Here is a 23322-nt window from a genome sequence, read left to right on the forward strand (position 1 = left end):
GACGTTTTTTCTCATGCTGTTCTTGTGATAGTGCATAAATCTCATGAGATCTGATGGTTTTATGAAGTGAAATTCCCCTGCACATGCTTTCTCTCTTGCCGGCCACCATGTAAGACATGCCTTGCTCCTTCTTTGCCTTCCATCATGACTGTGAGGTCTCCCTAGCCATGTGGAACTGTGAGTCCCTTAAACCTCTTTTTTCTTTATAAATTACCCAGTTTAGGTATGTCTTTATTAGAAGCATGAAAATGAACTAATACAAATATATTATTAGTGAAGGAATAAATTTCAAGAAGGAATGTCTTAAACTTTTCTCCAGAGAATTGTTGCTGTCCCAGTAATTGTATGTCTTTACAAATGATGTATTACTATTCTTTCTAAATTAAGGTGTGTGTGTGTGTGTGTGTGTGTGTGTGTGTGTGTGTGTGTGTGTGTTGGGAGGAGGACAGAGCAATGCAGAACAGAGTATTAAGAGCAGAATTTATTTAGAAAACTGTTATGGGGACTCTGGGACTCTCCCTTTGAGAAAGTGTGCTTATGAGGGCACACTTGTTCAAATTAACAAACTCTAGCCACATTTCTTCACACCACAGATATTGCCCAAAGCCTACTCACATTGTTCTCAGACAGAGAGACTGCTGTAGTGAGGCCACTGAGTGTACATGTTTTGCTGCCTCAGAGAAGGATGTGGAGTGTGAAAGGGCAGAGAGTCAAGATGAATGTTTAAACCTGAATTAGTTATTGTTTGATCTGGAGTAAACAAAACATCCTTTGTGATATAGTACCTGCTTCTATACAACAAATATAATGTATCCCCTCAACTGCAGATTTGTTTTATATGTACACTATTTTACAAATGCTTGTTGTTATTGTTATACATATTTGAATATAAATTTGGAGAAATCCCTACACATGTCCAGTTCCCAGGACCAAACTTCCTGGAAATTCTCTCTCCCTGGCGATTATCATCCCCTAATACTGCTTCAGGCAGCACAAAATATGCTAATAGCAGATGTAATCACTGTGCTATCAGGATTTAGAGTGCTAAAAAAGTTCTGCTGTTTGATTTCATTTCCCAGTAAGCTTAAATCATTTTCAAATTTGAAGTACAAAACTTTTCTCAAGGGACCAAGGAAAACTTCAGTCTACATACCTGATCAGCAACAGTGCTCTCCTTTGAAGTTTCAGCCATCTATAAGGTTTCTTGAACTGTCATGAACTGTTACCTCAGCTTTCATACTCCCAGGCTTATTCTGAATTTAGGTTAGGTTTTTTTTTTTTTTTTTTTTTTTTTTTTATTGCATTTTAGGTTTGGGGGTACATGTGATGAACATGCAAGATTGTTGCATAGGTACACACTTGGCAGTGTGGTTTGCTGCCTTCCGTCCCCTCACCTGTATCTGTCATTTCTCCCCATGCTATCTCTTCCCACCTCCCCACCCCCCGCCCCTCCCACATTTCTCCCCAACGGACCCCAGTGTGTAGTGCTCCTCTCCCTGTGTCCATGTGTTCTCATTGTTCAACACCCACCTATGAGTGAGAATATATGGTGTTTGATTTTCTGCTCTTGTGTCAGTTTGCTGAGAATGATGGTTTCCAGGTTCATCCATGTCCCTACAAAGGACGTGAACTCATCGTTTTTGATGGCTGCGTAATATTCCATGGTGTATACGTACCACATTTTCCCTATCCAGTCTATCATCGTTGGGCATTTGGGTTGGTTCCAGGTCTTTGCTATTGTAAACAGTGCTGCAATGAACATTCGTGTGCATGTGTCCTTGTAGTAGAATGATTTATAATCCTTTGGATATATACCCAGTAATGGGATTGCTGGGTCAAATGGGATTTCTATTTTTAGGTCCTTGAGGAATCGCCACACTGTCTTCCACAATGGTTGAATTAATTTACATTCCCACCTACTGTGTAAAAGTGTTCCTATTTCTCCACATCCTCTCCAGCATCTGTTGTTTCCCGATTTTTTAATGATCGCCATTCTAATTGGTGTGAGATGGTATCTCAATGTGGTTTTGATTTGCATTTCTCTAATGACCAGTGATGATGAGCATTTTTTCATATGACCTATTACCATAAAAACCTTAGAAGAAAATCTAGGCAAAACCATTCAGGACATAGGTGTAGGCAAGGACTTCATGACCAAAACACCAAAAGCAATGGCAACAAAAGCCAAAATAGACAAATGGGACCTAATCAAATTCCACAGCTTCTGCACGGCAAAGGAAACAGTCAGTAGAGTGAATCGGCAACCAACAGAATGGGAAAAAAAATTTGCAGCCTACCCATCCGACAAGGGGCTGATATCCAGAATTTACAAAGAACTAAAGCAGATCTACAAGAAAAAAACAAACAAGCCTATTCAAAAATGGGTGAAGGATATGAACAGATACTTTACAAAAGAAGACATACAGGAGGCCAACAAACATAGGTTAGTTTTAAATATATTCTCCTAATTTAAAATTGTGGGTTTTTTCTTTACTCTGAATTTTTTTCTTATATGTAAAAATGTGTGACCTCTACTGGAAATGTTTTGAGAGACATGGGAAATGATGCATTCGAAATTAGATAGTATTTATGTCTCCACCTGCCTGAAAACCAAATCATCAGAGCAGGAGAGGACCGTAGAAATCAGTGAATGTGTTTTGAGATGGGTAACAAGTGGTTGGTTACAGTAACTCTGACTGCAGGAAGCATAGGTCTCAGATTTTATGAGATGGTCTCAATTTCAAAAATGTGTGTGTGTGTGTGTGTGTGTGTGTGTGTTTTAGTTGAACTTTGTGACAGATAATGCATTTTGAGATTGATTAAAAGCAGTGGATCTCTGCCAGATACAAGTTTGACACCCCACTACCCAACGTGGAGACACCTGGCAATCTCTGCAGACATTTTTGTTTGTCATGAATGGGGACTAGATCCTACTGACAACGAACGTGCAGAGGCCGAGGATGCTACTAAACACCCTAAATGCACAGGAAACCCCTCTCCAAAAAAGAAATTTCCAGCTCGAAATGTCAGTAGTATCAAACTGAGAAACCCTGACTTGGAGGAATATGATCGCCAGACGAATGAGGTAGAATAAAAGATCTTTATTTTTATTTTTATTCTTTTGAGACAGTGTCTCACTCTGTCACCCAGGCTGGAGTGCAGTGGCTGCAATATTGGCTCACTACAACCTTCACCTTCCTGGTTCAAGAGATTCTCCTGCCTCAGCCTCCCAAATAGCTGGGATTAGAGGCACCCACCACCACACCTGGCTAAATTATTATTTTTTTTTTTTTTGGATTTTTGGTAAAGACAGGGTTTCACCATGTTGGCCAGGCTGGTTATGAACTCCTGACCTCAAGTGATCCACCTGCCTTGGCCTATGAAAGTGCTGGGATTACAGGCATGAGCCACAGGGACTGGCCAAGATCTTCATCTTTAATAGAATTTAATAGGCAACTACTAGGGAATTTTATATCCTAATGAAGGTATATTTTGGAGTTCTTGGCAAAAGACACTTCAAATACACCTTTATTCCCTATTAATTGCTGTGTTTTTAGATTTCTGTTGTGTCTCTTCTTTGTTTTTTTTTTTTTTTTTTTTTTTTTTGAGTCGGAGTTTCGCTCTTGTTACCCAGGCTGGAGTGCAATGGCGCGATCTCGGCTCACCGCAACCTTCACCTCCTGGGTTCAGGCAATTCTCCTGCCTCAGCCTCCTGAGTAGCTGGGATTACAGGCACTCACCACCATGCCCAGCTAATTTTTTGTATTTTTAGAAGAGACGGGGTTTCACCATGTTGTCCAGGATGGTCTCGATCTCTTGACTTCGTGATCCACCCACCTTGGCCTCCCAAAGTGCTGGGATTACAGGTGTGAGCCACCGCGCCCGGACTCTGTTGTGTCTATTCTAAAGCTGTGAGACTCTTTCTGGTTTCCTAAATGGTAATCAACTGATACTCCTTCTTCTCTTTTAATCCATCTTTATGGAAATGGTAGAGACCTAATTTTATTCATTCTTTCTTATAAATGACCTGTCAACAAAAGTGTATGACTATAGTAGAAACTAAGAACTTCCATTTGCTTCATGCTAAAAGCCCATTGTATGATCCAAAGAAAAGCTTACAATTTCTACACCTGTTTGAATTGGATAATTTTTGGTGTTTCTTGGTTTTTCCTTTCTCACTGAATAGAGTTAAACTATTCTGTTTTCCCAAAGTTAAATTAAAAAAAGACTAATTTGAATTCTGGGTTTGAATGTAGACTATTTGCTTCGGCAACTATTTAATAGCTTCCGGTATTTTAATAGCAGTAATCACTATTACCTTTAGTAACTTGGCAATAAATGATTATCCCTGTGTTGTTTGTAAATAAACCTCAGAGTTTATTGCATGTCTTGAAGCTGTTTGCTGCTTCACATGCTTCCAGCTATTGTTGATTAAAGCTTAAATATATAAAGGCTATAATTTTTCTGAGATTTTGATAAATAGAAAGGAACAAGAGCCATGTTAGTGAAGTATACTCAATAAACAGCTAATAAGTATCAGTTGTCTAGGGAAAACAATGGGAAACTCAACTGATCCTGCAAAGTCCTTGTGGTATCTATACTTAACTACCAAGAATTAGTTGATTTGGAGCTAAGAAAACAATGTATTTTAAATTGAAAAGTAAGGAATATTTACATCGGAAAAGTTATTAAGAAAAGTGAAAAATTCAATTATATGTCTCATGGTTTCAAATATTTTTTTTAAAAAAAATCATAAATTCATTACATCCAAAAACAGTTTTTAAAAGAAAATAAGGGGGAAACTGTCATCGTCATCTCTGTGATTTCCCCAGTCTTGTACATGCCTCACCCGCACAAAAGAAGAAAGCTTTTTTTAAAGGATGCTCCCTCCAGATTAAAAATCATACATTTCAAACACAAAGGCACAATTATCCAGCAATAGAAGTGGACTGTGCTCTTCAGCAGTTATTCCTTACCTGCCTCCTCCAAAATAAAAGTAGTTCATTTGGATTTTGATAAATAAATGGTTAGAAAACACAGCAAAACTTGATTGTCACTACAGTGGTCCTAACTTAACCACTGTGTACTGAGTGATTTGGAATCAGAAGCTGCCTTCATGAGTAAAGAAACGAATTAAAAACCTAATGTCCCAAATAGCAGGCAAAAAAGACATGTTTATACTTATTTTTCCTTTGTTTACTTACATTTTACCTATGAGCTCACATTAAAACTCCAATTCCAGATACCACACCATTTACTCACATTTTTTTTTTTCTTTCCACACTTTTATCTCTATTCTCTGATCATTGGGAACCTGCTTCTTACCTTCATTGTATTTACTTACTTAGTAAATGTCACTGGGTGAAACCAGTCTCTTACCTATGACCCCACATGTGGTCTCCTCCCTCTACTCATGCTGTGACACCACATGTCTGGCTGCCACTGGCTCAGCATAGATGCACCCCTCACCCCACCCACAACCATGCGTACAAACTTATTACCAAGTTCAAGGTCCAACACATCACCCTACATGCCACTAACATAATACCCCAAACTTTTTCTTTCTTCATTCCACTTTTATTTTCATTTTTAAATTTTCTTTTATTTCTAGTTTTTGTGGGTGCATATATTTTGAGGTTACGTGAGCTATTTTGATACAGGAAATGCAATGCATAATAATCACATCAGGATAAATGGGTTATCCATCACTTTGAGCATCTATGCAAACAAACTGATTATACTATTTTTGCTATTTAACCTGTACAATCAAATTAATTTTTATAATAGTCACCTTTTTTGTCCTAACAAATACTAGGTCTTATTCATTCTAACTATGTTTTGTACTCATTAACTATCCCCACTTCCCTCTCATGGGGTAACCTGCATTACCCTTCCCTGCCTTTGGGACCATCCCTCTACTCTCTATCTCCATGAGTTTAATTGTTTTATTTTTCATTTCACACAAATAAGTGAGATCATGAAGTTTGGCTTTCTGTGCCTGGCTTATTTCACTTAATTTAATGATGTCTAGATCAATCCATGTTTTTGGAAATGACAGAATGTCACCTTTTATGGCTGAATAATACTCCATTTTGTATGCATACCAGAATTTATCCTGACAGTTTCACAGTTTGATGCATTTGATTTTATTTTACATAATGGGAGATAAGTGTCTAGTTTTATCCTTCTGTGTATGTATATCCAGTTTTCCCAGTACCATTTATTGAGCTTATTTTGCTTCCAAATCTTGGCCATTGTGAATAGTACCTCAATAAACAGGGAAGTGCAGATATCTCTTCCATATTCTGATTTTCTTCCTTTTGTGTTCATACTTAGGAGTGGGTTTTCCGGATTATATGATAGATCTATTCATAGATTTTTGAGGAAGCTCAAACTATGTTTGCCATAGTAATTGTGATGATTTACATTCATACAAACAGCGTACAGGATTTTTCTCAAGCACAAGTCTCTCCCCATAGCCACCACAGCGGGACTGAGTCTCATCTGAAGCCAGCAAGTCTCATAATCCCAGCACAGTGTACTACCTGTGTATCACTCTTGGTTATTCAGGGACCAAGGGCTTTTTTTCTGCATCAGGTGATGAGTCCTACCAGGATTTCGTTCTTCTCTTCAAGGCAGAGTTTTCTCTTTTTACCCAAGGTGTATCTAGAAATGTCAGCCAACCTGAAATGGAAGCCTTTATTTTTCCCTCTTCTCTCCTCAGCACAAGGAAGCCCACTGAGCTGAGAACTGTGCTGCCTGGAGTTGGGGGAGGGGTTGCCCAAATACTCCCTCAGCTGCTCCAGCTGTTGTCACCCTGGGTCACATGCCATCCTAGTCCAGTGGGTCTAAGCCCAGCTCAGAACTGAAACTTAGTTTAGGAGTTGCGGTCTCTGTGTCCTAGACTGCCTTTCAAGTTTACCTAGAACCCCAGAGCCCTTTAGCCTGTGGTGGGAAGGTCGGCTGGACCTCAAGTTTCAACTGCGGGATTGGGTTATTCCCTTGTGGCTAGGGTTGGTTTAAATACTCCTTCTGTGAGCAGGCATCATCGAAATTCATTGTGGTTTGGCCTTCTCTGGTGACAGAACAGCACTGAGTTCAATGCAAAGACTTACAATGCTGCACTTCCCTCCTCCCAAGTGCACAGATCCTCTCTTCTTGCTGTGTGTCTTCCGCCAGGGCATGGTGGAGGGATGGCATCAGCAATTCAAACTTTTATTTCCTATCCTCATCAGTGACTCTTTTCGTGATATGTATTTAAAATCAGGTACTATGAGTATTCACCACCTGATTTTTTCTTGTTGTGAAGGTGGTTTGTTGCAGGGGGATGATTAATGGGGGACCGTCTTGCTCCACTCTCTCTACTCTTGCTTTGGCATCCCACTATGGACTGCTATCCCACTGACACCCTTGCCATGCAGACACCATCATTACCCTCATCTCTCCCCAACTCAACACATCTAACAGTCTGCACAAATGCCCTTGTAACCATCTTTAGGTTTTGAAATCGCACCAAGTCATCACTCCCATTCTGACCCACTCATAAATATCCTGCTTAACTGCTTTGGGTTCTGACATCCCATTCCAGACATCTTGAATGCCCTCGTTTGCCTTTCTTGGGTTTGGTTACCTCATGCCAGACTGCTGCGGCAACCCTTTTCCAAGAAGGCTTACTTGACACCATTTGCCTTCCGACACCCCACTCAGGCTGATTCCCATCATTGATCACTGCCACAATACCCCACCCAACCCAGATATCCTGATATCATTCAGTCTAGGTAACCCCAAATTAGAGTGCTCCTGTCCTCCACACCACCGGCATGCCCTACTCACCCCCATCAGACTCTAACAACTCTTGCTGGCCCCTCACTGCCATCCTTTGTGGCTTTCCAAAACATCTCATCTTCCAAACATGGCCACATTTGCCTCCCATCCTCTCACATGCCTTTCTCGTTTGACTAGCGCTCTGATACTTAATGCTGTTCATGCTGCTGCTACATATACTTCTGCATGTCCCCCCCCCCACCCCTCTGGAGTTCTGATTCTCTCTACCAGACCACAGCCCATACCTGCAATAGAGGCAAAAGGTTATCATGCTAAGCCTTTTAATGACTTTTGAAATTAATTATTCAAGAAGAAAATCAGGAAGGAAGAAGTCAGGAGGTATACATATATTTATGACACTAAAGATATGCAAACATTCGATGTCTCTACAACAGGTTTTTACTTTGGATCACAAAATCAATTCTGGGTTTTAAGATGATATCATGTTAATGAAATCAAGTAGTATATAAGAGAATAGAACTTAACAAAATGGAAAATACTGAATTTCATTGTATGTAATAATGGAAATGAAAATTAATATGCATAAACATTTGGTTACTAGTTCTAGGAGAAAGATGAGATAGATGAGAAAGAGGGAAGACAGATGAGATGGATGAGAAAGAGCGAGGAAAGAAGGAAGATAGGCAAGTGAGGAAGGAAGGAAGATATGCAAGGAAGATAGGCAAGATAGGCAGGTTCATATAGTCAAATATATCTTCGTATCACCAGATTCAAGATTTCTTGACTTGAATAAATTGACCTCTTGACCCTGGATTATACATGTATTTTACAAAACAATCTTTCAATGTTTTAACTGTTTATTTTTTGCACTTAAGCCTTCAAGGTATCTAAAATGTATTACTGTGTATGTAATGAAATTACTTCTTCTGTGTGATTAAACACTACACAGCATCACATATGAAGGACTTTTCTTTTTCCTAACTAGTTGTACTATCAACTCTATTTTTGTACAATTTTCTTATGTGTATGGATCCACACTTCATATTGTATGAGACTAATTGTTCAGTCCTATACCACTTGAAGCAAGTCTATTTTTTATGTTCCTTTTACCTTTGTGGCTTTAGTAGCAGGAGGAATTCTTTCTATTCTGTTTAGCTGTTTCTTGATTTGGGGATTTATAAAGACCAAACTCATTCCTATAGGATCCACCTATGTTATCATTTCCCCAGGAAGATACCTGTGTGTTAAGGCATCCTGCAACCTGACACTTCCTGTGTTTCTCTCTTGTCCCATCTCTAAGCCACAAGAAATTCATTAGCTCCAGGAAAACAAGTAGATTGCTACTTAATGTGGACAGCAAGGGAGTAACTCCATCATCTGCGTGGAATAATTCTTGCTGGTTATTGGCAGCCATATTAAGATAAAATTCATTTACCCTAAAATCTATCAATTTAAAGTACACAGTTTAATAGTTTTCAGTATATATTCACAGAGTTGTTGACCCATCACCACAATCAATTTTAGAATATTTGTATCACACCATGAAAGAAGGCTGTACTCATTAGTAATCACTCCTCACTTATTCTAGAATCACCATTTCTAGGCAATCACCAGTCTGCTTCCTGTATCTTTAAATTTGTTTATTTTGGACACGTTGTTTAGATGTAATCATGCAATATGTAATCCATTGTGTCTCATTACGTTTCTTTAGCATTAACATTTCAATGCCCGTGGTGTAGCATATATTAATATTTAATTATCTTTTATTTCTCAATATTTCCAATTGTCTGCATATACTATACTTTATACATTCATCAGCTGATGGTCATGGGAATTATCTCTAAGTTTTGGCTATTACGAATAATACTATTAATATTTATATGTATTTTTGTGAGTGAATGTAAGTTTTCATTTCTCTTGAGAGGAAACCTAAGAATGGAATTGCTGTGTTATATCATACTGCGGTGGTTAATATTGAGTATCAACTTGATTGGATTGAAAGATGCAAAGTATTGACCCTGCATGTGTCTGTGAGGTGCTGCCAAAGGTGATTAACATTTGAGTCAGTAGGCTGGGAAAAGCATACTCACCCTTAACCTGGGTGGACATCATCTATTCAGACTGCATGGCAGGCAGAAAAATGTGAAAAGACTAGACTGGCTTTGCCTTGCAGCCTCCATCTTTCTCCTGTGCTGGGTGCTTCCTATCCTCGAACATCAGACTCCAAATTCTTCAGCTTTAGGACTCAGACTGACTTCCTTGTTCCTTAGCTTGGAGACAGCCTATTGTGAAACCTTGTGATTGTGTGAATTAATAATACTTAATAAACTCCCATGTATATATCATATTAGTTCATCCCTCTAGAGAATTCTAATATAGATTTTGGTGCCAAGAGTGGTTCAAGAGGAACAGAATATTAAGGATGAAGTTATTTCACTGGTTTTGGGGTTTCTGAAGTTGGCTGCTTAAATATGTTTGATCCAAAAATTCTAAGGACTCTACTTCTAACAGTATGGTGAATACTGAGAGTCCTTGCTGTGAAATGTTTAGAGAATTACGAAAATAAATGCATTTAACACTCCTGATTCACCAGTCATGAGAGACAAAGAGTTTAGTGACTCTACATTATACCTTTGACTGTATGTGGAGAACCAAGGAACATAATGAAGTTGGTTGGTTGCTCGTAAGTTCACTGGACAAAGTGGTGATAGAAAAAGATGAACTCAGGGAATCTAACTCCTGACTTCAGAAGCAGATACTGAGCCTCAAATGTGCTAAGATTGCCCTGAGTGAGAATCTTAGCTCCTTTAGAGAAAGAGGTGAAATTGTGGAAAATCAGGCACAAGCTCTTATCATGTTAGTGGCTGACCTGCAACAAAAGAAGCATGCACAGCCTCACCAGGGGTTTACTGTTAAAGTAAGGGCTTTGACTGGAAAAGAATGGAACCCTGCAACTTGGAATGGGGACGTGTGGGAGGGCCCTGATGAAGCTGGGGACAATGAGCTTATAAACTCTGATAAACCTTTTTTTGTCAGAAGAAACAGCTTCCCCATCCCTATTAGTGGAACCTCCTCTCCTTGGCCCACTGCCATCAGCCTTTCCACCTTTGAAGAAATAAACTTTGCACAGCCTGAGGCACACAGTGATGGCATACCCTGAGGCAGTTGCCAGGCAATATAATGATGATTCTACTCAAAAGCCAACCCCAACACTCCTGTTTGCTTCTAAACCTATAACTAGACTAAAGTCCCAGTGGGCCCCTAGAGGTCATGTTCAGAGTATGACCCATGAGGAAATTTGCATAGGAATGAATATTAAGGGTGTGGGATAATGGTGGAAGGAACATAAAGTTTGATGAGGCTGAATTTGTTGATTTGGGTCTACAAGTAGGGATTCTACATTTGATGTTGTAGCTTAGGGAGTTAAAAAAGGTTCTAATAATTTATTTGCTTGATTAGCTGAAATATGGATTAAAGGATCGCCCACTCTGAGTGAGTTGGAAATGCCTGATCTTCCTTGGTTTAGTGTAGAAGAAGGGATCTAAAGGCTTAGGGAGATTGGGATGTTGTAGGGGACTAGTCACTTTAGACCTACTCATCCCTGCTGGGAGGGTCCAGAAGACAGACCCTTGACCAGTGCTTTGCCAAATAAATTTTTGAGGAAAGCATCTGCATCTTTGAAGAGCCCTATAATTGCTCTTCACTGTATGTCACATCTAACAGTGTGAACAACAGTCACTCAACTACAAAATTTAAATACAATGGAAATAATTGGATCCCAAGGTGGCAGAGGCCAAGTGGCAACACTCGACCATCAAAGGCAAAATGGATGTAGTTACTGTAATGGACAGCAGAGGCAAAGCAGCATCAGGATAGTCTGACTTGTGTAGGGCTCTGGCATTGGCTAATTAATCATTGTGTTCCTAGAAATGAAATTGATAGGAAGCCTACTGCATTCCTACTTAATTTATACAAGCAGAAAACTTCTAGTTGAAATGGACAAAAGACTGATTTGAATTATAAAAACAGAGAATCATATCCCTTCAGTCAATTTCTAGACATGAGCCAGTTTATAGACCCAGAACCCCTTGAATGAAGGGGAGGCCAGGTTCCCTCGAGGAATAATCCCATTACACTACTGCCAATTTATGTGGTTAATATTTTTCCCATCCTTCCCCAAAGAGACCTTCAGCCTTTTACCAAGGTCACTGTACAATGGTGAAAAGGAAAAAATCAGACATTTAGGAGACTACTGGACACTGGCTCTGAGCTGAGGTTGATTCTGAGAGACCCAAAACTGTGGTCCTCCAATTAAAGTAGGGGATTATGGATGTCAGATGATTAATGGAATTTTAGTTCAAGTCTGACTTACAATGGGTCCAGCAGGTCCCTAGACCTGGAGCCAGAATGCATAATTGAAATAGAGATACTTAGAAGCTGACAGAAACCCCACATTGGCTCCTTGACTGGAGGGCTCTTATGGTGGGAAAGGCCAAATAGAAGTAATTAGAGCTCCCTCTACCTGGAAAAGTAGTAAATCAAAAACAATATCACATCTCTGGATGGTTTGCAGAGATTAGTGTCACTATTAAGCACTTGAAAGATACAGGCGTGGCAATTCACACCACATCCCTGTTCAGCTCTCCTATTTGGCCTGTGCAGAAGACAGATGGATCATGGAGAATGACAGTGGACTGTTGTAAGCTTAACCAAATGGTGACTCCAACTGCAGCTACTGTACCAGATGTGGTTTTATTGCTTGAGCAAATTAACACATCTCCTGTACCTGATATGCAGCTATTGACTTGCTCGATGCCCGTTTCTCCATTCCTGTTCATAAGGCCCACCAGAAGCATCAGACTTCTCAGCCACTACAGCACAGAGCTGGGGATGATAAGAAATGGTATGGCCTGCCTTTCATGAGCAGACACCTTAGTCTCAGACTAAAGCTGTGAGGAAGAAGTCCCATATTCTTGACTACACCTGCATTATTCTGTGCTTGGTAGGTTTCTGGAAAGAGAGAGAGACAGACTGTTGCTCAAGTGCCAAAGTTTTCACAGTGCTGAGTGAAATTTAGTAGGTTTTATTGAATAAATACTTTTCTACTTGGCATATAGCTTTAGAACAATTTTTAGAGACTGTTTTAAAAATTTATATTACTATTATTATTAATATTATTTTGAGACAAGATCTCACTCGGTTGCACAGGTTGGAGTGTAGTTGTGTGATCATGGCTCACTGCAACCTCGACCTCCAGGGCTCAAGTGATCCTCCCACCTCAGCCTCCCAAGTAGCCAAGACTGCAGTTGGGAAACATCAAGCACAACTAATTTTTGTATCTTTTTTCTTGGTATAGATGGGTTTTGACATGTTACCCAGACTGGTTTTGAACTCATAGCCTCAAGTAATCTTCTGGCCTCAGTCGCCTAGCTGAAACTTTAATTTTTAAGATTTCTTTTTCAGCTGTTGTGATTGTTTTACTGGGAGATGGTCAGTGTAGCTCTTCACCTTACCACTGGAAAAGTGTCTCTGCTGTGTGCCCAGTCCTGCTTATTTTTGCTTTTTAACATATATATCAACTAAAAATATATTAGGGGAATTATCTTAATGTTTGAGCTATTCATTTGCTTAAAATAATACATGGTAAGTATTAGTTGTGAATTGTGTATTTCACTCATTTGTCTTTTTTTTTTGGGGGGGGGGGTCCAAGTGTTGATGGCCAGGTTTATAAACATTTATTCATGCTCCCCTCCCCACCATCCACTGCCAATATAGTTGACCTATGTATTAGTCCGTTTCAAGCTGCTGATAAAGACATACCTGAGACTCAGCAATTTACAGAAGAAAGAGGTTCAATTGGACTTACAATTCATTTCACTGGGGAGGCCCCACAATCATGGTGGAAGGTGAAAGGCACATCTCACATGTGACAGACTAGAGGAGAGAACTTGTGCAGGGAAACTCCCATGTTTCAAACCATCAGATCTCATGAGACTTATTTACTATCCTGAGAACAGCATAAAGTCCTGCCCCCATGATTCAGTTACCTCCTACCAGGTCTCTCCCACAACACATGAGAATTCAAAGTGAGATTTGGGTGGAGATGCAGCCAAGCCATATCAACCAATATCTACCTATTTTAGATACATTTTCAAACCTTCACTTCCTATTTATCAGTATATAAAGCGGACATGGAGAACAAGCAGTGCTAAAGTATCCATGTAACCTTGCAGATGAAAATGATTGTGTCTAAGAACAGGAAAAAAAAAATAAGTCCCCATTCAACCTTAAGTGGTTAGGGGAAATTTGATGTACTATCTCTGCTGATATGGTATTGTGTTATTTACTGTATGTTGCTGAGTATTCCAGAAGTGTGAGTTTTACTGATAACAGAAAGGTACTGTCTTTAAGAAACACTACTATCCAAATAGATTTTTTGCCTAAATCCTATTGTGCATTCTTCTTTCTAAATATTAACATCAAGAGTAAGAGTTTAGTAAATGCATGTTATGTACTATGCTGAATTCTAGATATGAACTATTTCATTCTAGCATCATGACAGCCTTGTGTCATTTTATCTGAATATCAGAATGATGTCATGGAGACATAAATACCTTAAACCTTGCTCAAGGAGGACGTGCCTAGTAAGTGAAAGAGTCCCATTTCATTCCTATTTCTTTTCACTCCAAAGCACAAGATCTTAACTATTAAATTAATTCATTGAGTAGTACTTTCTATATGAATGGAATTCTAGAGCGTATTAAATATCTATTACCTCATCTGATTCTATACTACACAAAGTAGATGCTTAAAGTATTATTTATTTTCTTTTATGATTTAGAATAGAGGTCTCAGGATACACCCTAGTTCTGTAGCCCCTAGGTGACTAAAAGTGAAAGAATTAATACTAGGTTCTGTGGATACTAGTCCTGGATTATTTTTACAAATGCACAGTTAGCTAAAGTATAGTGAACACTACTTCTCAGTGTTTATTTCACAAAGAGTAATATTTTCTCAAGGTAGGGCCTTGTATTGAATACTTTTATGTTGTATCTCATTTCTAGCAGTCTATGTATTCTTTATAATGGGCACCAAATAAATGCGTTGTTTTTGTCTATTTAATTCAGAATATTGTGTGACTAACAGTTTCTAAATTGGATTACGTATTTTAATCTATAAGTAGTGCTGCGATGTGTGAGGCTTAATGGAGAATTGATCTCTGATAACTGTGCTTATTGTGTCTATTGTTTTTGAGGTGCTATTTCTGTATACTTCTCTCAAGGCTGTCAAGCCATTGGCTATGAACTGATATCATTCACTGTTCACCTGTAGCCAGATAACTTTATTATTTTACAAATCTGGTTTATTATATAGTGAAAGCTGAGAAATCTAGTTAGAAGAGTGAGTTGGCTCTGAGGAAAGGTTTGAGAAAGCCTTGAGCTAAATTCTAAGAGTTTAAGTGAATTGCTTTGTAGGTATCCAGTTTTCCATAGTTCTAAAACAAAGAACAAACAAACTTCTATTTATATAAACTTGGACAAGAGTTATATCATGAAGAAATTTTTGTAACATTAGAAATATTGATTCTGAATTTTTTCTATTTGGTTTGTTATTGAATGTTGCAGGCTGTGAACTGACCAAAGCCAATTGTCTTTCCACAATAATTAGATTCTCTTTTAAGTATCAATAGCCACCAATAAGTGGAGGCAAAAGAGGGCTAGAATTCTGTCACAACCTTGCTAGAAAGGTTGGAAAAGTTTGTCTCAGGCTATATACTTCTATGCACAGGTATATTTATTAGCAAGTAGGATTTGTCCTTTCAAGCATCTGACAACATTAAATAAAATACTAACGTTTAATATTTTTTAAATAGAGCTGTTCATATTTAATATGAACATAACTTCTTTTTTTAGTAACCTTTTTTATTATACTTTTAAGTTCATTTTAGGCAAACTAAACACTATTCTAGAAACAGCTTTCAGACTAATGTTATAGTTAATGTTTGGCAATAAAAAATATGAATAATTGGATTAGATTCACAGCTGTGGAATCATCTTTTCAGCATCATTCCAGATGACAAAGGGCCTCCTTGTTTCTTACAGTTTATTCATATAACCAACTTTATCTTGAGCCATTCATTTTAGCAATGAATATTCATGTCCAATATTGATCAAGGTGATAAGCAAATCTTTTACTAATTATAAAGAATACAGAAATATTTATATCAATGTGTTCGGAACAAACTGTTCCCTACTAGTGTTTTGGAATGTGTTTCACTTAGGACAAGTATTCTGAAAATGTGGAATAGAACACACACACATACATGCGTGCACACAAACACATACATGCACACACACATGCACACACACACACACATGCCCTTCTTTTCTCTGTCAAGTTTGAAAGCAATGAATAGAGACGCACAGAGTATATACAATAGATAAAAAGCATATGAGGTTTTGTTTTGCTTTGTTTTACCGTAAATTCAGTTGCTTCAAATACCAGATACAATTGAAAGCTGTACTTCTTTCAGTGCATTAAAGTTCATCTCCCAGTCACAGGAAGTACTAAGGAAGACCCTTTATGATACTGAGGAAGAATGTGCATACGCAGAACAGAACTATGACTGAGTTTCCTGGATTTCCTTTATCCTTTCAGTCTTCTAAGTCAGGAAGAGGCCAGAGTATCCCATGCCTTTCCCTCCTGAGTTGTGCATGTTCCTGCTTCGCAATGAAAACAGCAGCAGTGAGAGACCCGTATCCTCTTAATACCTTCCTTTTTCATTTTTCCCAAATTCTCTCATTAATTTTCCTTATTATAATATAATCATAAAAACTTACAACTTGGCAAGGACCAAATTACAAATAAACATTGACTTCTTATTGTGTCCCAACTAAAAATACTAGGATATTATGGTAAATGAGTGAGACAAAATTTCTGCTTTCTTGGAGGTTCCATTCTCATAGAGAAGAAAATTAACAAAATATATGTGAGTTGTGTGGAATTTTAGAAGATGTTATGGGGAAAATGACAGAAGGAAAGCTAGAGAGGAAGTACATGGGAAAATACCATTTGATGGTGATTAATTCACAGAGAAAGTGACCTTGGAGCAAAGAGTTGAATAAGGTCAGAGGATGAGCCATAGTGGTATCTGAGGAAAAGTATTTCAAAGGCAAGGCCCCAAGGTTTAGACCTACCTGGTGGGTCTGAGGAAGAAGAAAAATGCTCCTCTTTACAGAGTAAAGTAAAAGAAAGAGATAGTAGAGGAAATGAAATCATTCAGTAACAGGAGAGGTATAGATATAATTACTCTGCATGAAATTAAGTACAGTTGAAAGAATTTGAGTATAGCAGTGAAATGATCAACCAAATTTAACAAAGGACAATTCTGGGTCATTCATTGAGGATGGTCTTTGGAAGAAGCCTGTGAAAAATTATAGAGATTATTTGATATGCTCTATCAGTCCAGTCTAGGCCTCGAGTGATCTTTCCAAAAATGACGAGAAGTGATTTTAATCGATTATATTTTGGTGGCAAAAACTACGTGATTTGTTGATGAATTGGATATGGAAGTGGAGGTAGAAGTTAAGAATAGTTATTAAGATACAGCTTGAGCAACTGGAAATGTTGATTTGTCATTATCTAAAATAAAAAGACTAGTAGAGGAAGAGTAATTCAATATTGGTTGTACTGTATTTGAAAAGCCATTTTGACATCTGCTATAGACTGAATGTTTGTGTTCCCCCAAAATTCAGATATTGAAGCTAAAATCCCCAACATAATGGTATTTATAAGTAGGACATTTGGTATTTAGAGGTACCTAGGGTATGAGAGTGGTGGAGTCCTCATGAATGACATTAGTGCCCTTATGGAGATGAAGAAACCAGAGCCCTCTGTTTCTGCCATGTAAGTGCAGAATGAGAAGACAACTTAATTTGGGAGGCTGAGGCAGGCAGATCACAACCTTAGGAGTTCAAGAGCAACCTGGCTAATATAGTATAGTGAAATCCCATCCCTACTAAAAGTACAAAAAACAAAAAACAAAAACAAAAAAAAACTAGCTGTACCTGGTGGCAAGTGCCTGTACTCCTAGCTACTTGAGAGGCTGAGGAAGGAGAATCACTTGAACCTGGGAGGCAGAGGTTGCAGTGAGCTGAGATCACGCCACTTCACTGGGCAACATGGTGAGACTCTGTCTTAGAAAAGAAAAGAAAAGGATCAATACCAGCACTTTGGGAGGCCGAGGCGGGTGGATCACGAGGTCGAGAGATCGAGACCATCCTGGTCAACATAGTGAAACCCCATCTCTACTAAAAATACAAAAACCTAGCTGGGTGTGGTGGCGCGTGCCTGTAATCCCAGCTGCTCAGGAGGCTGAGGCAGGAGAATTGCCTGAGCCCAGGAGGCGGAGGTTGCGGTGAGCCGAGATCGCGCCATTGCACTCCAGCCTGGGTAACAAGAGCAAAACTCCATCTCGGAAAAAAAAAAAAAAAAAAAAAAAAGAAAAGAAAAGAAAGAAAGAAAAAAAAGAATGAGAAGACAGCTGTCTGCAGACCAGGAAAGGTGCACGAGATCTGCTAGCACCATGATCTTGACAGCAATGACAGACAATGAGGGAAACTGACAATGAGCAAAAAGCAAGAGTGATGATAAATAGTGTAGAATATGACTTTAACAATGAAAAGTAGCAGTTAATACAGTATAATGCTTATGTATAAGAATTAAAGCTGGTGTATTTCCAGAAGAATAATCTGGCAGTGCCACTGAGAAACAAGAAGGCTACTGTGAGGCTTACCAGTCAAAAGGGATACAGGAAAATAAGAGTTCTTAAGGAGAGCTTGGCGTTGATTCAAGCAAACAGGTGAAGGGAACATTGAGATAAGTTTAGGACATAGGGGACTTTGCTCATGATAAGAGAATGTTTCAGAAGGCACAGAATATGAATTATGATTCTACAGTTTTTAAATTTCGGCAAATTCTTTAATTTTTAAGCTTAATATTTTATTATCTGTAAAACAGGGATTGTAGTACTCTCCAGATAAGATTGCTTTGGGAATTAAATGAGATGGTATATTCACAGTGCTTAATATGTAATAGAGATAAAACTGGCAACCATTATTTGGATGGATCGTTTTTAATATTTATATTAGTTGTAAGTTTCTTTTGCTTGATTGTTCCTTGAGCCCTGGAAAAAATTAGAGTTGCAGGCTTGTTTTAGAATGGATTAAATCTCTTTGTGTTCCAAAGTTACCCATTTTGTACAACAAAAAATATTTTGAGACTGTGCCTTCATAGAGTCTCCCTCAATCTAATGAAAATCTAGATATTTTTCCTATTAGGGACTTCTTAATTTACAGAAATTTCTCTGGATATGACAAATAAATATATACTCACTTTTAAAAGCAATTTATATTCAACACTGCCAGCAGAGATTCTGCTATGCTTTTTTAGCATACGGCATTTTATTTGGCCTCCTGGGCAAAAGATCATTAATCCATACCAATATTGTACGGAAAAGAGGTGCTTTATGGCTCTCCTGTGTGTAATTTCCTAACATCATTTTATTTTTGAGCATATTTATATTTTTGTAATTCTAGACTTAGCTACATTTCCAAGTTTCATATATGTTATATGTATGTTCTATATCATATTCACTTTATATTGTTTGAAATATTTAATAAACTGATCTTATACTTATTTCAAAAAGACTTTTTATAATTGTGAATGACAAAATAACAGTACTTGACATGAATAAATATAATCATTAACTTTTATTTAAATATATTTATAAATATTATAATAACATTTGGTTCAAGGCCAAAAAATGTAACACCAGGAGTGCATGTATACATTTTTTGAAACATTGCTGCACTAAATTGAACGCTTTAGTTGTTACTTTCAAGTAGTTTAATAACATAAATCAGAACTTGTTTGCCTAAGTGAGAAAAGATCATCCAAATCCATTGATTTTTATCTACTTTAGAATCCCTAAGGGCAGTTACTTTGTCTTAATGTCCTGTGAAATGTGTAGAATCATTCTGTGCACATAAAGTGCACTCTACCAGATGGTATTTGATGGCTGTATTCATCTTTAACATGAACAGAATATTAGTTTAGAGAAAATTTGTTTTCTTTTTCAGTATTTCCATTTGCCAGTGTCTAAAAACATTGCTTCCTTGGATAAATACTTTTTTGTCCTATTAGTGCTTCTGAAAAATCAGGGACTCCAAGTCAGATGCAGCAAGTAATCTGGTTGAGTGGACTGGAAAGAGTAATTGCTTTGATTTTAAAAGGAATCATTTGTTCTTCAAGCAAATTTAAAATTAAATTAAAAAATAAAGGAAATACTTGCTTTAATCTTCACCATATTATTAAACATATATTAGCAAACCAGTGGCTCAAGTGTGTTACTTGCCAGCTATCCAAAATACACATCATTTAGTCATTCAACCCGAGCTATTGAAGTGGTCAAGGTAAACCAAGGAGCTCCCCTTCTACATGCTTGCCTCCAGACCTGACAACCTCCTTTCTGTTCTTGAAACCCGCTAGGCCTGTTTCTACCTCATGGTCTTTATCACTTGCTCTGCCCTCTTGCTGGAATGTTCCTCTCCACATGACTTGTTCTTTCACCTTTTACAAGCATTTGCCAAAATTTCACATTGTCAGTAAATCTTTCATGATCACTTCTATGTGAGTGTAAATCCTCACCCTGCCCTCCGTGTATGTCCTTTGTGAAATATTTTGTAGTTGAGCCGCACATATAAAGATCTGAAAACAATATATTCTAATTAATTTGTAAAATGCATGTCCCCTCACTACCATGTAAGCTGTATAAGGGTAAGCTATTTGTGTAGTTTACTGCTGCAGCCTCAGGGCTTAACACAGTGTAGATACTCGATGAGTATTTTTTGAATTAATGAGTGAGTACTGTAACTGGTAGTAGTAGTGTCCTCATTTTGTACTTGAGTGCCTTGTCTGAGAAGAGATGGTACAGCTGAGGCTCAATCCAGGTAGCTGGCTCCAGAATGTTTCCCATAAATACAAAATAAGCCTCAGAAAGAGAACCTATAATACTCTTCTCAGACTTTAAAGAAGGGACTTGGATTTGACTTACCAAAAATAAACACATAAAATGTTTTTTTCACTAAGAAGAAGCAATTTCTATCTCTTATATTATGGAAAATAGTGACTAAAACTATACTCCCATTTTCAAGATGAAAACACAGTTATTACTATGTCTAGATTAAAAAATGTATCTTTCAATTAAATAAACTACAGAGAAATCTGGTTGGAATGATGGCAGAAATAGTAATGTAATTGGAGTCATATGCGTTTTCTATTTACCATGAAAGTTACTATTAGGTTTAAATGAAACAAGACATGCAAAATTTTAATATAGTTTTTGACACATTGTAAACAGTTATTTTGAGATGGCTGGTTAGATTCATATACAGAAAACATATGTAAATGTTGCTAATAGAAATATATTTATTGCACATATACACATGTAATCCTGATACTTGAAGGGTAAATGCTTCTGTTGATATTTCCAATTATTTCTTTTATGCATAATTTCTCACCTTTAGACATTGGATAAGTAAATACAGTCTATACAAGTGCTAACACTCATAATGGATAGATTGCAGAATTTTGATGTGAATTACATCATTTCCTTTTGTTTTCTTGGCTGAAAAACTGTAAATATTTCCTAATTATTATTATCACCCCAGTGCCTGGAACAACAATAAAGGATCATATGAAAAGCCAAAAGGAAGTAAGAAATCAAATGAGAATTTCCTTTTAAATCCTAGGTCATCAGAGTTTCCATTACGGGCACAACCTCATGTAAGAATGAATTAGGCAAATTATTGACATTCACAATCCTTAAAAGCCTGAGGTATTTGAGTGGTCAAATAAAACAGAAGAAATATTTCAAGATGCCTCTGGGATTGAAAGGAATTAACATAAAAATAATGAAATATAAATAAAACAGCACAACATTCACAGTGCTCTCACCTTACATAAAGGATATTAAATATTAGATCTGATGCAATAAAAGATTCAATATTAAACTGGACTTGAAATTGTTTACATGAAGCCATCTTGTTTCAGAATGCATTTCTTCTGGCTTTTATGAAACACAAGATAAACTATTTCTCAATTAAAAAAATTAAACAGCAACCACATATCAATAAACATAAATGAAGAAAAAATCCTTGATAATATCTAACAATATAACTAGGAAATTTATTGAACAAGAGAAAAACAACAGAAAAAGATTAGTGTAAGCTTTTTAGAGTTAAGATCTCCAGATACAATTATCTGTTTCTTCAAAATGTTAGCTAGTAATGATTATTTGTGTTTCCATTTAATCATTTTTCCTAATTCCTGTCTAGCAAAGAACAGAATACAAGGGGAAAATATCAAGCATCTACTATCAGTCCTATTGAGTGTATTCTTACAAATTCCTTTGCTTATTTTCTACTCTTAGGCTCCCGTTATGATTAACTCAATGAAATCTAAAATTTTGGATTTTGACTAACTTGGAATGTTTCAAACAGATTTTACCCTAGTTTATTACTTTCTTCTTTTTTTTTTAACTATTTGCATTCCGTTTTATTTTAGAGTGTGTGGCATGGGGAGGGTGGGAAGCTGGGGAAGAAAGCAATAGACTAACCCAAAGAAGTAAAATATTGGCCTGGAAAAAAATTACTTTTGTCTGCTTAATTAAAAATTGACTATTGTGAAGATACAAGGGAAGAACTAACACTGTTTGTAAAATGGTTACTACCATAGTCCATGAGGAAGATGGTGGTAGAGAAGAAACTCAGACACAGCCAGATACAGCAAATATTTTAGATAAATCTGCTATGATCTGCTAATAAGTTGCATTGGAGAGTAAGCATGAGCAGGCAAAATGTAGCTATGAACCCTGAGAAAGTTGGCGGATGGAGTTGCACGTATTTACTGAGATGGTGAAGCAGCGAAAACAGTACATTCTTGTTTTAATTTATTTTATTTTTTGAGGTATATCGAGATGGAGAGAAAATCTAGATTTTGAGTTTTTAACCTTTTAAGTTGAAGAGGCTTGCTGTTCATCTAATTGTGGATCTGTGCAGGCAATTGGATACACGTCTGAAATCCAGAGAAAAGGATTAGCCTAGAGTTATGACAGTTTCCGCAGACAGGTAGTATTTATAGTTACACTATTGAATGAGATGACTAAATAAGTGAAGTTCAAGGACCAACCTTTGGAGCAATTTGATATAAAATAAGTCTTATAAATGAAGATAGATCAGCAAAGGAAAATACGCAACTACAGTTGATAATGAGGATTGAAAGCAGGACAATATCATGTCATAGTAGCCATGTAAATCACTTTTTTGAGACACAGATTAAATAATCTTACAAAGCTTTTCTGATAGAACCTGGCACATAGTCAATATTCAGTAGTTCATTGATGACTGAAATACTACTTTTAGTTGTCCCTTGATTCTGTAGTTTGTGGGGTCCAGTAGAGACTTCTGGCCATCAACC

General features: G+C 37.4%; 1 protein-coding gene across 1 annotated transcript in view; it reads left to right on the forward strand.

Moving 5' to 3' along the window:
• The window catches only part of PCDH15 (protocadherin related 15), a 1717060-nt gene that overhangs the window by 1443447 nt on the left and 250291 nt on the right, over positions 1–23322 (forward strand). The gene's annotated exons all lie outside the window — the stretch shown is intronic.

This window comes from Saimiri boliviensis, chromosome 12 (genome assembly GCF_048565385.1).
Source record: "Saimiri boliviensis isolate mSaiBol1 chromosome 12, mSaiBol1.pri, whole genome shotgun sequence".
NCBI lineage: Eukaryota > Metazoa > Chordata > Mammalia > Primates > Cebidae > Saimiri > Saimiri boliviensis.